Genomic DNA, 14249 nt, shown 5'->3' with positions numbered 1-14249 from the left:
TACAATTATTTCTGTGTGGGGATTTATAGCAGCTTGGCTTGTTCTGTTTTCCTAATTGAAGGTGTATTGGTGTTTAGGGCCTGGTTTAATATTTATAGTGTTGCCTTTTCATAGATAGGTTTGTTACTATTTGAGTGTTTCCACAATGCAGGTGTAACTTTATGCAAATTAGTTTGTGGGCATTATTGCAGACCCTGGGAGTATGTTAGGTGCTATATTTGTTTCCATTTCTCCAGTTTTGCACTTCATGCAAAGTGGCTTTTTTTCGTTCCATTCCAGTTTCTGTCTCCATATTTATAATTTTTGGTCCTTCTGTACTTGGTGAAGGTCGGTTTTGTGTGTGTAACAGAGGTGAGGTATATTACTAGCATGCAGGCATTTGTATCAATCTTATTTGTTGTGTTTTCTCAATAGGACATGCATTGGTGGTAAATTACTGTCTTTTCATAAGAAGGGCTATTGCACCTGGCAGTCGAGGGAGTTTGTTTTGCTCTTACTGAGATGGCACCAGAATCAGAATATCTTTCCTAGTCACTTAATGGTAATGTGTTCAGTGTGTTACGCATGTGAGAACCATCTGCCAGGTGTGTCCCGACCGAAAAAAGTCTGAGAACCACTGGGTTGGAGAATGGGTGAGGAGTTGGAGAGTGAGTTAGGCATGGAGGAAGTGGAATGCTAGAGATTCCTCCTGGATCTCTAAGCAATTGGATTGAAAAGCTGGAGATTTCACCAATATCTGAGGCAATTTAAGCATTTAAGCAAGAGATACTGAGGAAATTATTTTGGAGAAGATGTTTGGATTGATTGCTTTGGAGAAGTTGTTTGGATTGATCGTTTTGCCCATTTAAGCAGCTAACAGTTGGGTGAAGAGAAGAATTGAGCCTTTTGAGCCAAGAACTCAAGAGCCTTGTATGTTTTGAGAATTTGGCTTACCATTGAAGTGTTTTGACTTTTTTTGGAACCCAGTTGCTAACTATTTACTTGGGGATATTTTTTCCCATCTGACCAGTTTATATGGACAAGTGCAAGGTGTTGCATATAGGGAAAAATAACCATTGCTGTAGTTACACAATGTTAGGTTCCATATTAGGAGCTACCACCCAGGAAAAAGATCTAGGCATCATAGTGGATAATACTTTAAAATCGTCAGCTCAGTGTGCTGCAGCAGTCAAAAAAGCAAATAGAATGTTAGGAATTATTAGGAAGGGAATGGTTAATAGAACGGAAAATGTCATAATGCCTCTATATCGCTCCATGGTGAGACCACACCTTGAATACTGTGTACAATTCTGGTCGCCGCATCTCAAAAAAGATATAGTTGTGATGGAGAAGGTACAGAGAAGGGCAACCAATTGATAAAGGGGATGGAACAGCTTCCCTATGAGGAAAGGCTGAAGAGGTTAGGGCTGTTCAGCTTGGAGAAGAGACGGCTGAGGGGGGATATGATAGAGGTCTTTAAGATCATGAGAGGTCTTGAATGAGTAGATGTGACTCGGTTATTTTCACTTTCGAATAATAAAAGGACTAGGGGGCATTCCATGAAGTTAGCAAGTAGCACATTTAAGACTAATCGGAGAAAATTCTTTTTCACTCAACGCACAATAAAGCTCTGGAATTTGTTGCCAGAGGATGTGGTTAGTGCAGTTAGTGTAGCTGGGTACAAAAAAGGTTTGGATAAGTTCTTGGAGGAGAAGTCCATTAATGGCTATTAATCAATTTTACTTAGGGAATAGCCACTGCTATTAATTGCATCAGTAGCATGGGATCTTCTTAGTGTTTGGGTAATTGCCAGGTTCTTGTGGCCTGGTTTTGGCCTCTGTTGGAAACAGGATGCTGGGCTTGATGGACCCTTGGTTTGACCCAGCATGGCAATTTCTTATGTTCTTATGCCAGAGCTAGAGCTACACTCTAGTTATCTGCCCACTGGTGAGGTTATATTCTCTATGGCTGAAGGTGTAAGGGATAGGAGAGTTGTGAGAACATTTACAATGGACAAGGAAACCATCTGCTTTATTTTGGTGACCTTTTGTTTGCTGATTTTGAATTTTTTGTAATCAAACTTGGATCCTTTTCTTTATGTTGCAGTAAAGACTTTATTTTGAACACCATTTTTGGGCTCCTGCTTGATTTTTTTTCCTACTAATCCCACTGCACGAATTGAATGGCTGGACACTGGTTTGAGTCTTTGTATTTCCCCCTTGTATTACTTTTGAATTCCTTGATCCTTTTCTTGACAATTTGGCACCTTTGGAGATGTTCTGCCTAGGGTGTGAGGCAGGACACTGATTGTTAGTGAAAGCACCAGGGGCCCCAAAATACTTTCTCCCCATACAGACTTGAACCCAGACTTGTAACACCACTACTTGAGGATAAAGCACCAATCCGGGGGACTGGCTACATGTGATTGAATGGCAGATACCGATGGCAGTCTCCAAAGTTCATGTATGTCAACATCTGGGTGATTCTTTCATTTGGTCCAATAAAAGAGCACAACCTGAACAGAATCCACACTCCTCCTCAGCATCAGATAGTCAACATTTTAACTTTGAATATTTATTTTTAATTTTTGATTTGGGCTTTTTAAATGCTAAACCCCACCAAGATAATAAGTATCTGCAGAATAAAGTATGGGTGAAACAGGCTATGAAAATCCGACCTCCCCCCCCACTTCTCTTAAAACGCATTGCATATGATACTTTGAGGCTCAGTATGGCATATTCTGTCTTTTGACTGTGAGACAGGATTTATTTTTCTAACACCTTGAATAGATTTCAACATATTACCCCTTTCAGTCTTTGTCTAACTGCACATCCTGTGCCAATTAAGATGCGAGATAACCCTCATATATTTTTAAACAAAAGTGCTAATTCACACTCTGTTCTATTTATTGCTATATTGTTAAACACTTGAATGGGCCCAGCATATCCATTGTCATGCTCTGAAGACAGCCACTTAACTGCTTTGACAATAAAACTGTACCATTCCTAGAGATGGAGGATTTATGAGGAAAAAAATGAGACATTCTGTGCATCTCAGCTATGCTGCAAACTCTGTGTGTTTCTCCCTTTCTCAACGTAGACCTTAATGAATGCAGTGGTTGGAAGCTCACCCAGGTAGATAAACCCCAGGTCTGCCTTGATGCCATCTGGTGATTTTACAGGTTTTGTAAGCATTCATTAATTTATTAATGCTTCTATAATGCTTTTTTTTTTCTACAAAATGGACCCAAAGATGTCTACAATCTCATAGAAATACAATACATAATAAAATATATAAAAACAATTCCTAATATAGATTGCCCTCCCCGACACACTCACTAGAACAGGGATGGCCAACTCCACTCCTCAAGAGCCACAAATAGCCCTAGTTTTCAGGATATCCACTATGCATGACATAGAATTGCATACACTGCCTCCATTGTATGCAAATTTATCTTATGCAATTCATTGTAGCATATAAATAAATGTACCCCCTTACCAAAATCTTTCCATTAATTCAAGCATATAATCTCTTTGCTACCCCAACAAATCAAAATTGTAATCTGAGTCCCTCCTCATCCTTCCCAAAAGATCTCGAAGGAGTGAACCCTCTGGTTTGCCCTCCAAGAGTAATGCACCCAGAAGTGATCTGCCACGCTCCCACCCCCCCTGGAGGGACTTCTCTTGTAGAGGACCCATGATGATGTCATCAGGAGGAGATGGGGCACTGCTCAGCCACTGATGGACCAGGACAGTGTCCAGGAGAGCAGGCAGCTCCACTGCTGGCAGGAGAAGATGTAAAACTCATCCCTACACAACTCCTCCAGTTTAGGTCACATGGTCCTCTCATTCCTCCAGTGAGACTTTTCTTGTCGAGGATCCTCAGTGATTTCAACGATACAGGTGGGGCCGGGGCTCAGCTGATGACAGGCTCAGTTAGCATCTAGGAGGCTAGGTAGCGCCTGCTTTGAGAGGGTGGAGGAGGAATGCTAGACAGCATCTTTGGTTTAGGTCAGATGGTCAACCTTTCAGTTGCCATCTGTTCTACAATGTACTTGGATATTCCTCATTTTGTATTTAATCAAAGGAGGGTGCATAGCTGTTCGAATGCTATTTGCAAACATAGCAAGCTGGTCCAGGTTGCAGCTTGATGGTTTGCATTCTATGAGCATACTTCCTTAAACACTGCTTTTTGAGGAGGTAGCATATCTTCCTTTTTTTTAGACAGGCAGTGACAGATTTAAGTTTTTGTCTCTAAGTATGTTTGGTGCTCTCGCCCTTCACCCCACTCCTCTCCAAGACAGACAGAAGGGAGTACACTAGGATCTAAGGCACAGCTTCCCAGTTTCCTGGGGGAAGAATTAGAAAACTCTGAAGCACGTTGGGAAATATTTCCATCTTTTACATTATATCATCAAAATATTTTTCCAACCTTGCTTGTGTCTGTAGAATTTCTTTTGATTTTACTGGGTGTGAAAAAGATATTGCATGTATTAGCACAGGGAGGAGGTCTTGAAGATGGGGAAGAGGAAAAGGAGAGAGCGAGAGGACAAGAAATGGGGAAAGGAGAGAGAGGACTGGGGAAAGGAAAATGAGAAGATTAAATGACTGAGGATGGGGGGAGGAGAGGAAGAAAGAGGACTGGGATGGGGAGAATTGAGGATCTGGGATGAGGGTAGAGGAGAGAAAAAGAGGTAGGAAGGGATGAAAGGATATAGGATCTGGGATTGAAGAGATAGAGGGGATAAATTCCAGGATGTAAGAAAAAGGAAAGGTAGGAAGGAAGGGAATTTTACAGGATCTGGGGAATAGAATCTGAGATTGTAGGAGGGAGGATTTGAATTCTGGTGGATGCTCTGGTCCTATTTCCTCTTGCATCCTCTCTTAACCTCCCATCACATCTGGTGTTTAAATACATACACTCAGCATCAATCTCTTCTTTCTCACACACTGACTGTCCTCCTCCTCCTCCCCATGTCCCTCTCTCTCTCACACACAGACACATGCACCCCAGTCAATCCTCTCTCATCTCCAACCCCTTCTCCTCACCCCAACAATCCCCAACTCAGCCCCTCCTAACTTCTTAAAATAATCTCCCTTTGCTGTCTGCTCCAGACTCACCCTTGCCCTCCTGTTCCCTGCAGCTGGATAAGGAAGCAGAGAGCATATCAGGAAGGCAGCAATTTTTCAACCAGCCTTCTGCCCCCTGATTTCTGCTACCCTAGGCACAGGCCTAGTGTGCCTATTGACAAATCTAGGCCTGTAGACAGTAGTCTGCCATCTTTGACAAAATGATGATCTGCAGGTACTTTCAGTTAACCAGCAGGGCCATTTTCAGGTAGGCAAGAATGGTGCAACAGAACGAAACCCCACAGCTGGAAGGACCATGTAGTTGTCACTCCATTTTGGTCTGAAGAACTGGCTCCAGATTGGGACTGGCCAAAGGAGGGCCATACAGGCTCTCCCTCCTACTTTACACCAGTGTGAAAGCCACTGAGTCTGGTCCTGTATCTAGCTGCTAAGAGAGAATTGGCATTGGTGCTGGCAGCAGGGCATCAGTGAGCCAGCATTAATGCGCATGCACTGCAGCAACCCTCCTCCCTCTCAGGCATGGGCCCACCGTGGGGACTGTGTGCACATGCTGGCTTTCATTCCCTGCGCACATGTAGTGATGTCACATCCTCCCTCCTCTCCTAGCAGGCCAGACCTGATCCTGAGACCAGCTCCAGTAGCTTTCCCATGTAAAAAAACCGAGAGGAGAGCATGTGAAGGCCTGCAGTGGGAGGGAGGGCGAGAGGTAGGAGAGCAGGGATAGGGGAGGAATGGGGGTCTGCAGGGTGATAGTACAGGGAGGGAAGACCTGTATTGAGGATGGTTTGGGCATCTTTTATATAGATAGATTTTTTTTTTTTTTTAGAAGGAACCTCAATTGGCAACCATAGCAAGGGGCTGTGGCAAAAATCAGATCACGGGGTACTAAAGAGAGCAAGATGTAGAGGGTGAGAGAGAAGGGGAGATTTTTCTGCCCCAGCCCTGCATTTTATTCTGGCAACAAACCCCGCTCCAGCCCAAAGACCGTTCTTTACACCGAGGTATACAGAAGGAATGAAACCTGGCATCTGAAATCAGTAGCTGGAGTGGAGTGGGGCAAAAAGAGAGAAATCCTTCCTCAAAACCTGATGCAGAACATGCAGGCATACAAGGGAGGTGCAAGCAGCAATAAAAATATGTAAAAAATGCATTTTGCTTCCTCTGGAAGGAGTTGGAGACAGAAGGGAAAAAGAAAGAGTTAAAAAGTGCAACCAGAATTGCTTTCGCACACTAGAGTTCTATTTTTTTATGTTCAGGTTTATTTCATTCTTTCTCTTCCTCTGAGGTATTTGAATTGAATGTAAAAATCACTGCCACCACTGATATATTATTGAATATCCCTCCAAATGCCTGCCTGGTCTCCCCTTCCTCAGGGAGGGGACTGTGTTATTTTCTAGAGAAACAAACGAGCCGCAAGGGCTAATCTCAGAAAGCTGGATCACACTTGTGGTCGTCTGATGTATGGCTGTATCCGAAGCCATAGACGACTCCAGTTTAATAATATTACCCCCTTTTTTATGTTTTTTTTCACAAAATGCCATATATATCAAATATGAGACTGTTGCAAGACCTGCTCATGCCTATATCCTTACCTGCATGCGATTGCGTTGCACAGACGCCCATGTTCCAGCGGAGCTGCTGGGGGAGGGGGGGAGTGTGAGAGCAGTGATAGGAAACATTGTCTTCTACGTGGGGGAGGAGGTGGGGGCCACCTGCAGATGACTGAGTCTAGTTGAGTCATATAGCCATGCACAGAACAATTAAAGACATATTCCTTTTGCAGGGTACAGAGGACCCTGGTGTCCCATTAAGGATAATAGGCTTTGTACAGCAAAATGTTATTTAACATGCATTTTCTATTATATTTGCCTTTAGGAGAACTGGCGTTTTATCATCTTTTAGTCTGGATAAATGGGCTTTATGGGGTTAATTTGAAAACAGTTATGTGGCAGACTTCACACCGATTTTAAAAAAATAAGTATCATTTCCCTTTGAAAATTATTCCACCAAAACCTAACTGGCTATGTTTAAGTATAACTGGTTAGGTTTTAAAGTTATCTGGTCTTATGTGGCCAGATAACTTTCCACTTAACCAGATATCTTTGAAGATATCCAATTAAGTGGCATTGTTAAAAAAAAACAAAAAAAAAAACCAATAACAAAAGTGCCTTGCAAACCTGTGGCCTGATTTCCGAATCCCTCTGTGATATGTAATACATGGCCCTGCTGGGCCGCCCCACCCCTCCAATGTTTACAAATAGATACAGTACACAGGTCAGTCCTCTCACTCCCTCTCCTGATTTTTTTAATTTTAATTTAAGCTCTTTCCTGCCCCCTCTCTCCACCCACCTCTGTAGTTCAGGATTGCCCCCCTCCAAGATCTCCCCAGCCAGGTATTCACTTACTTCTCCTGGCGTTTCCATTTCTGCCTTGACATATTGGGGAGGGGGTCATGAATCGAGCCCCAACCCCACAAGGCCCGTTTTAAAAATTTAACAATGCTATCTGGTTAAGTGGAAAGTTATCCAGCCAACAAGGACAGATAACTTTACTCCTACTCTAAAGCAGTTTAACTAAGACTAGCCCCAGAATGTCCCTGGAACACTTATTACCTGTCTAAATTTAGCTGGATAATGACTTACAGTGTTTCCCAACCCTCTTCTGGAGGATTACCTATCCAGACGGGTTTTCAGGATTGCCACAATGAATATGCATGAGATAGATTTGCATACTCCAAGTCTCATGCATATTCATTCTGGATTTCCTGAAAACCTGACTGGCTAGATGTGCCTCCAGGAGAGGGTTGGGAAACATTGATTTAGCTGGATAAGTAGCTCAGTATTCAAAAAGTTGTCGTTTAGCTGAATAACTTGCGAGTTATCAGGATACATGGCTTTGAATATTCACCTCTTCATGTTTTAGTTCTCTTAAGACTATGAGGTGGATGCCATCTGGTTCCAGCGGCTTGTTACTCTTTAGTTTGTCAATATGATTTATTACATTCTCCATTGTCACAAATGTTGCTCAAAATCTCCACTATTAAAGAAATTTTCAGGTATGGGTATCTTTCCAGTATCCTCCTCAGTAAAGACTGAGGCAAAGAATTCATTGTTTTTCTGCTGTTTCTTTGTCCTTCCTGAGCACCCCTTTTTACCCTGCAGTCATCTAGCTGCTCAGCTGACCCCTTCACAGGTTTTTGCTTCAAATGTACCTGAAAAAAAATTATTAGATTTTGCCTCTCTGGCAAGTTTCTTCTCAAATTCTGTTATGGTCAGTTTACTGTTTTACATCTAACTTACCAGTGTTTATGTTCGTATCTATTTTCATCATATGGGTTTGTTTTCTATTTTTTTCCAGCACCCCCAGAACATTTCAAAACTCTACTCCAAACATACTAACCTGGAAGAGAGAGCCAGGTTTTCAATTTTTCTTTTTTTAAGATAAGTATTTCACTTTCAGTCTAATCTCCAGAGGAGCGGAATTTCACAGCTCTAGGCCAGCAATAGAAAAAAGCCTTCTATGAACCACTACTTTCTTTACCTCAGTCTTTGCAGGCACCATTAAAAGAGCCCTTTGAGGTGCATGCAAATTAAGGTGAATTTTAAAAGCTCTACATGTGCCGAAGCCATGAGATATGTGCAATGCAAAGTCAGGCTGGCACATGATGCTGAATTTTAAAAAGCGCACAAGTATGCACATATCTCCCGGTACACGCACAAGCATTTTTTTTGCAAAAAAGGGGGCAAGGAGTGGGTGTGGTCTGTGCAGGGCATGGGTGTTCCTAGATAGCTCAATGAAATCTGCGCATAAGTATTTGCTGCGGTCCCCTACCACGTAGCTTTACTTCTGCTATGAATGGCATGTAAGTCTGGAAACAAAAAAAACCTAAAGAACTTAGTGGAGTTTTAAGGGTTGGGACTAACAGAGTAAAAGGTAGGCTAGTTAACAAGGGGGTTTAGGAAATCTTATCCGTTACCTGGGTGAACTGGGAATGAATTGATATAAAATAGGCATGGTATAAAATAGGGGTTCCTGTGCACATACAGCTTATTTTATACCATGCACGCATATACTCGCGTATGTCCTTGATGTGAGCTAGCATACACGACTACATGTGCGCCCACATGGCTGTTTAAAAGTTACCATCCCTATGTTTAGGTTGATACTATCCTAGCAAAATATACAATTACTTAGGACCATCATCGCTCATTACACAAAAAATGAAAGTTATGATCTTAAATTGTATACAATCTCTAACAGGCATCCAATATAACAAACAAAACAAAGGGGACATACTGTATTTCCTGGAAAACCCAAAGACAGCCCAAGGTGCAATATTCTGTACTACTTGTAAGCGTTGCATACTCCTCTCTGGCAGCCCAGAAAACAAATTATTACAACAACCCAGCAAGACTATACTAAGGTCTTGACCACCAATTGAAACGCAGAAACATCTAAAAAAGGACACAATTTCTATTTTCTGTATCTAAACTGAAAAAATGTCCACTACACAATTCCTGAAATATAAGACTCCAAATTGAACTGGAAAGAGAACCTGACCTCTAAGTCTTTAATTTTTGAGACCCAATCCATCTCCAACTTCAGGGATAAAGGAGTTCTTACCTCATTACACCATTAACAAATAAAATCTCTAATTTTTCTCCATTCAAAATTAGCTGATTACTTATCAGCCAATCCACAACCACCTTCATCTTCTTATTCAAATCTTCCATGGTACCAGTTGGATTCCTTCCAGCTGGTACCACAATCTGCATAGAGGAACCTCACTATTCCTAAGAAACATATAAGCCTTCCTAAAGGGCACAAAAATATGTTAAATAATAACAGTGGGGAACCCTGAAGAACCCCACACCCTGACCTCTTTCCTGTTACCCAAACAGCAGAAGATCTGTGGTGAACAATAAACTAAGCCAGTCAAACACTAATCCTGTAAGCCCCACTTGGCGACAATGCTCCAACAAAATCTGTTGGTTCCCCAAATTGAACAGACTCCCGTTTCTTTAAGGGAGTGAAACATCTTCGTCCTCCCTTGAGGTTACCGGTTCTCTTGTGGAGTCTTAACCTGGTGCTGGATTTCTTGGCAGGCCCTACATTTCGACCACTGCATAGCCTTTCCTTGCAGTTATTGACGCTGAAAACAGTGTTTCTGGTGGCGATATGTTCTGCATGTCAAATTTCTGAGCTGCAGGCCTTGTCTTGCCGGGAGCCACTTCTTCGGGTGACTCCAGGAGTGATACAGCTGCATACTGTTCCTTCATTCTTGCCTAAAGTGGTCTCAGATTTTCACTTGAATCAGTCCATTTCGTTGCTGTCCTTGGATAAGGAAAGAGATGCGGACGAATATTGACTATTTCTGTTTTATGAATTTTTGTACTCACCTTTTTTATTTGTAAACCACTTAGATCTCACAAAACACTTGTATAGGCGGTATATAAATGATTTTAAATAAATAAATAAAAACATCGCGGCCTTTGGATGTCAAGAGACATGTCATGCGGTATCTGGAGTTTTCTAAACCTTTCCGAAAGATGGATCATTTGTTTGTCCTTCATGGTGGAGGAAAACAGGGTGAACCAGCTTCATGGGCTATAATAGCTCACTGAATTAAGGAGCTAGTCAAGGCTGTGTATGTGGACGCTGAAAAGAAATTTCCTACTCGGGTTAGGGCTTATTCCACAAGAGCTCAGGCAGTGTCATGGGCGGAGGTTAGATTGTTGTCTCCCCTCGACATTTGCTGAGCTGCGATGTGGTCTATTTACACATTTTTTCTAGGTATTATCATCTGGATGTGCAGGCCTGGGAGGACACAGTCTTTGCACATGCGGTGTTGACTGGACCATGGGCAGCCTCCCACCCTATTTGGGAGTAGCTTGGGTACATCCCACTGGTCCTGAATCCATCTATCCACATGTTAGGAAATGAGAAATTACTACTTACCTAATAATTTCCTTTTCCTTAATGTGGATAGATGGATTCAGCTACCTGCCCTTGGCTGCCAAATGATTATGTGATGGTCCTTCTGTGTGGCTACGTGTTGCACGGGATTACTGGTAAGTGTTCATCAAGTCCCTAGACAAGTGTTAATGTGCTTCTTGTCTGAGCTCAGTGTTTCATGCAGGCTGAGTATTGAAATCAAGTTTTTTTTAATCAAGTTTTTTGCTTTTCTGTCCACAGTTGCTTTTGAAGAGAATACTGGCAGGCAGATGTCACTGCAGGAGTATATGTACTGTGCCGTCAGTTTTCTCCATCTGCTGGCTGGTCCTGAATCCATCTATCCACCTTAAGGAAAAGGACATTTTCAGGTAAGCAGTAATTTCTCATTGTTTGTCAGCCATTAAACAATGGTTCCATCATAATAAATTAGCACTAAATATATAAAAAAAAACTAAGTTTATAACATTCTGATGCTCAAATAGCATTGCCATTCCCTGGACAATTTCCTGACATTTCACTGAAGATTTTAAAACTACTCTTAAATTCAACAGCTCATCTGAGCAGTGGGAGGAAGCACGCTGATCAAATTACACCTACTGTTTATCAGCTTCAATGGTAAACTATTCATCTTTGAGTTCATTTGAAGGTACATGTTTTAACCCATAAACTTCTTAGTATCACTTCTTTACCCTGGACAAATTCTTTTGTTACATATACACCAACCCCCAAGAAATTTAAGATCTCAAGAAAGTGGAATTCTGGAAGTGCCATCTGTGAAATCAGCATGTCTTTCAGTGACAAGAGACTGCACGTTCTCGGTGACTGCATCTGCCATTTGGAACACTTTGTCTATAGTATTCAGACTGATGGAATTTACCAAAACATTCAAGCCACTCTTGAAGTCCTTTTGATGCTCGGGACTAGCTCCAGTAAAAATAATATGCTCAGAACTTTGGTAAAACTATAGCTTTTGAATCATGCCTCTACAGATAATTGATTGATTGTTAACTTAATTTAGGATCTTGTGTCATTGTTGTATTGCTGTCTAGATGGTAACTATAATGTACATTTGATCTGTAAATCGCTTAGGGCTTAGGCAGTGCATGCATATTTCCCCTCATGCACATACATTGTGGATATCCTGAAAATCTGACTGGCTGGGAACCACTGTTCTAGAGTCTCCATTCCTTTTGAAAGAGGCCCTCCTCCTGTGCATAGAAACCTTGGAGGTATTTAAATGTCTCTATATCTCCCCATCCTGCCTTTCCTCTGGGATTTACGTCTTTAAGTCTGTCCTTATATGCTTTAGAATGAAGACCACTGATTGTTTTAGCAGCCACCTTCTGAACCGACTCTAACAGGTTTTATCATTTTGAAGATGTGGTCTCCAGAACTTTATACACAGTATTCCAAGAGAGGTCTCACCGGGGTCTTATGCAGATCTACGTTTGCTACAGTCTGTGAAAACAGATAAAGTATATACTGCTAAGTATCCTGAAAGTGCTTGTCATATTGAAAATTGTGCTACTATCTAATTACTTTTCATAATACATCCTACACTATTAAATAATTACTGGCTGCTTGTTACACGTTCCTCCTAATCATATGCCAATAAATTTGTTCTCCTCTACAACCCACTTCTGTTACTAGAGACTGTTTCAATATTCCTCATTTTATTACGCCTCCGGTAGTTTTTCCTACTTACCATGTTTGTTCCTCTGATTCCCTTCTTCAACTACCGGTATATAGTTTTTCAACAATCTCTTTATGAAATTCTAAATGAATCTGAGTCAAGAATCTTATTAAAATAACTGCAATGCGATTTATTAAAAACAATCATTTAAAAAAAGCTAACAGCCTGCCCTCCTTATTAATTAAAATCATTATTAAACTTCTGTTACAACTCTATTCATTAAATTATGGTATTCCACTCTGAGTATAGCTATTCTCATTTCTTAGTGCTCTTTTTCCACCTTTTCATTTATAAGAAAGTTAATATTCTGTGCTGTCATTGAGTCATAGTCTCATAGAAAAGTATTATGTTAGAGATCTCAAAAAGTCATTTAGTTCACTCTCTTTTTGTCATCCCTTTGGTTTCACTTTTTCTTTGGGGTAATATTATACATTGTCTTCACCTCTTGCATCTGTTTATATCAGGTGGGGGCAAGGAGAATGGGAGGTGAGGCAAAATTCAGATCTTTTTCCCTCATTCATTTTGTCAACTCATACTATTAATTAATGTTATAAGTGCCTTCTATCCAAAGGTATATTTTGCAGTTCCTTCTGCATAATTTGGACATTTTACTTGGAGCAATTTACTTTATACTCTTGTAAACTCTTGTCAGTTCAATATTTCTTAATTCTGAGTATTGGGTGAAACTTTTTAAATAATTTGAATGCCTGTTTGGGCAAGTTTTGTAAATTTAAAGACTATTATATCAGGGTAGGCCTCTTTAGCCCTTGATATTTTCATCCATGGATTTTAAATAAAGCCATATGGTTGCCGCATTAGTCCACTTAGATACATAGAAATAAAGGTCAAAAAACAAATTTTAGGTTATAGAACTAACTTTAATTAGGGTAATTTTAAAAATGACTGCTAGGAATGTGCATTCATTTAAAATGAAAAGCCATTCTGAAATGAATGAAACTCCATTCATTTCTTTCACAGTACCCTATTCTTTTAATTCATATTGTACTCCATTTATTGCTATAGCCCATTGACGTCTATGGGCTATAGAAGTCAATGAGGAATAGATGGAAGGTAACTATAGCAACCAGCCCTTCCCTGTGAGTCATGTGTGATCTCACTTTCTTGTCAGAACCTAGGTAGTACATGTTGTCAAGGAAACCACAGAGAACATCTCACAATGATACATCTTTCTTAGCTAGCCTATCACTGCTCTCTGGATCCGGTGACACTGATTCTGAAGATTGAGCATGTGTGGGAATTACTGTGAATTTCTTGGAAGAATATAGTATTTAAGCTCTCACAGAGTTTTTGACTACTGCTAATAATTATAGTCTGTGCTGCATGGGTTTCGCCCACTGTGCCAGTCAGCAGAGAAATACAGGCAGCAGCACTTTGCTACTCTTTTTTCTCTCCCTTAGGGGAGGAGGGTCTGGGTGTGGTTGGGAGAGTGTGGAGAGAGTTGCAGCAGTGCTACTTATTTTGTTTCTATCTGCCTGGGCAGTAGGTATTAGTCCAGCCAGGTAGCAGTGCAC

At 41.1% G+C, this 14249-nt stretch overlaps 1 long non-coding RNA gene across 1 annotated transcript; it reads left to right on the top strand.

Annotated features, from left to right (window-relative positions):
• The first annotated feature begins 11337 nt into the window (after positions 1-11337).
• LOC115074455 lies at positions 11338-12761 on the top strand. Its single transcript, XR_003852246.1, has 3 exons — positions 11338-11392; positions 11576-11639; positions 11755-12761. It is a non-coding gene; the product is annotated as an uncharacterized LOC115074455 (long non-coding RNA).
• Positions 12762-14249: the final 1488 nt, after the last annotated feature.

Source organism: Rhinatrema bivittatum, chromosome 12 (genome assembly GCF_901001135.1).
Source record: "Rhinatrema bivittatum chromosome 12, aRhiBiv1.1, whole genome shotgun sequence".
NCBI lineage: Eukaryota > Metazoa > Chordata > Amphibia > Gymnophiona > Rhinatrematidae > Rhinatrema > Rhinatrema bivittatum.
The sequence above is the reverse complement of the archived record's forward strand: the minus strand, read 5'-3'. Positions and strand labels throughout refer to the sequence as shown.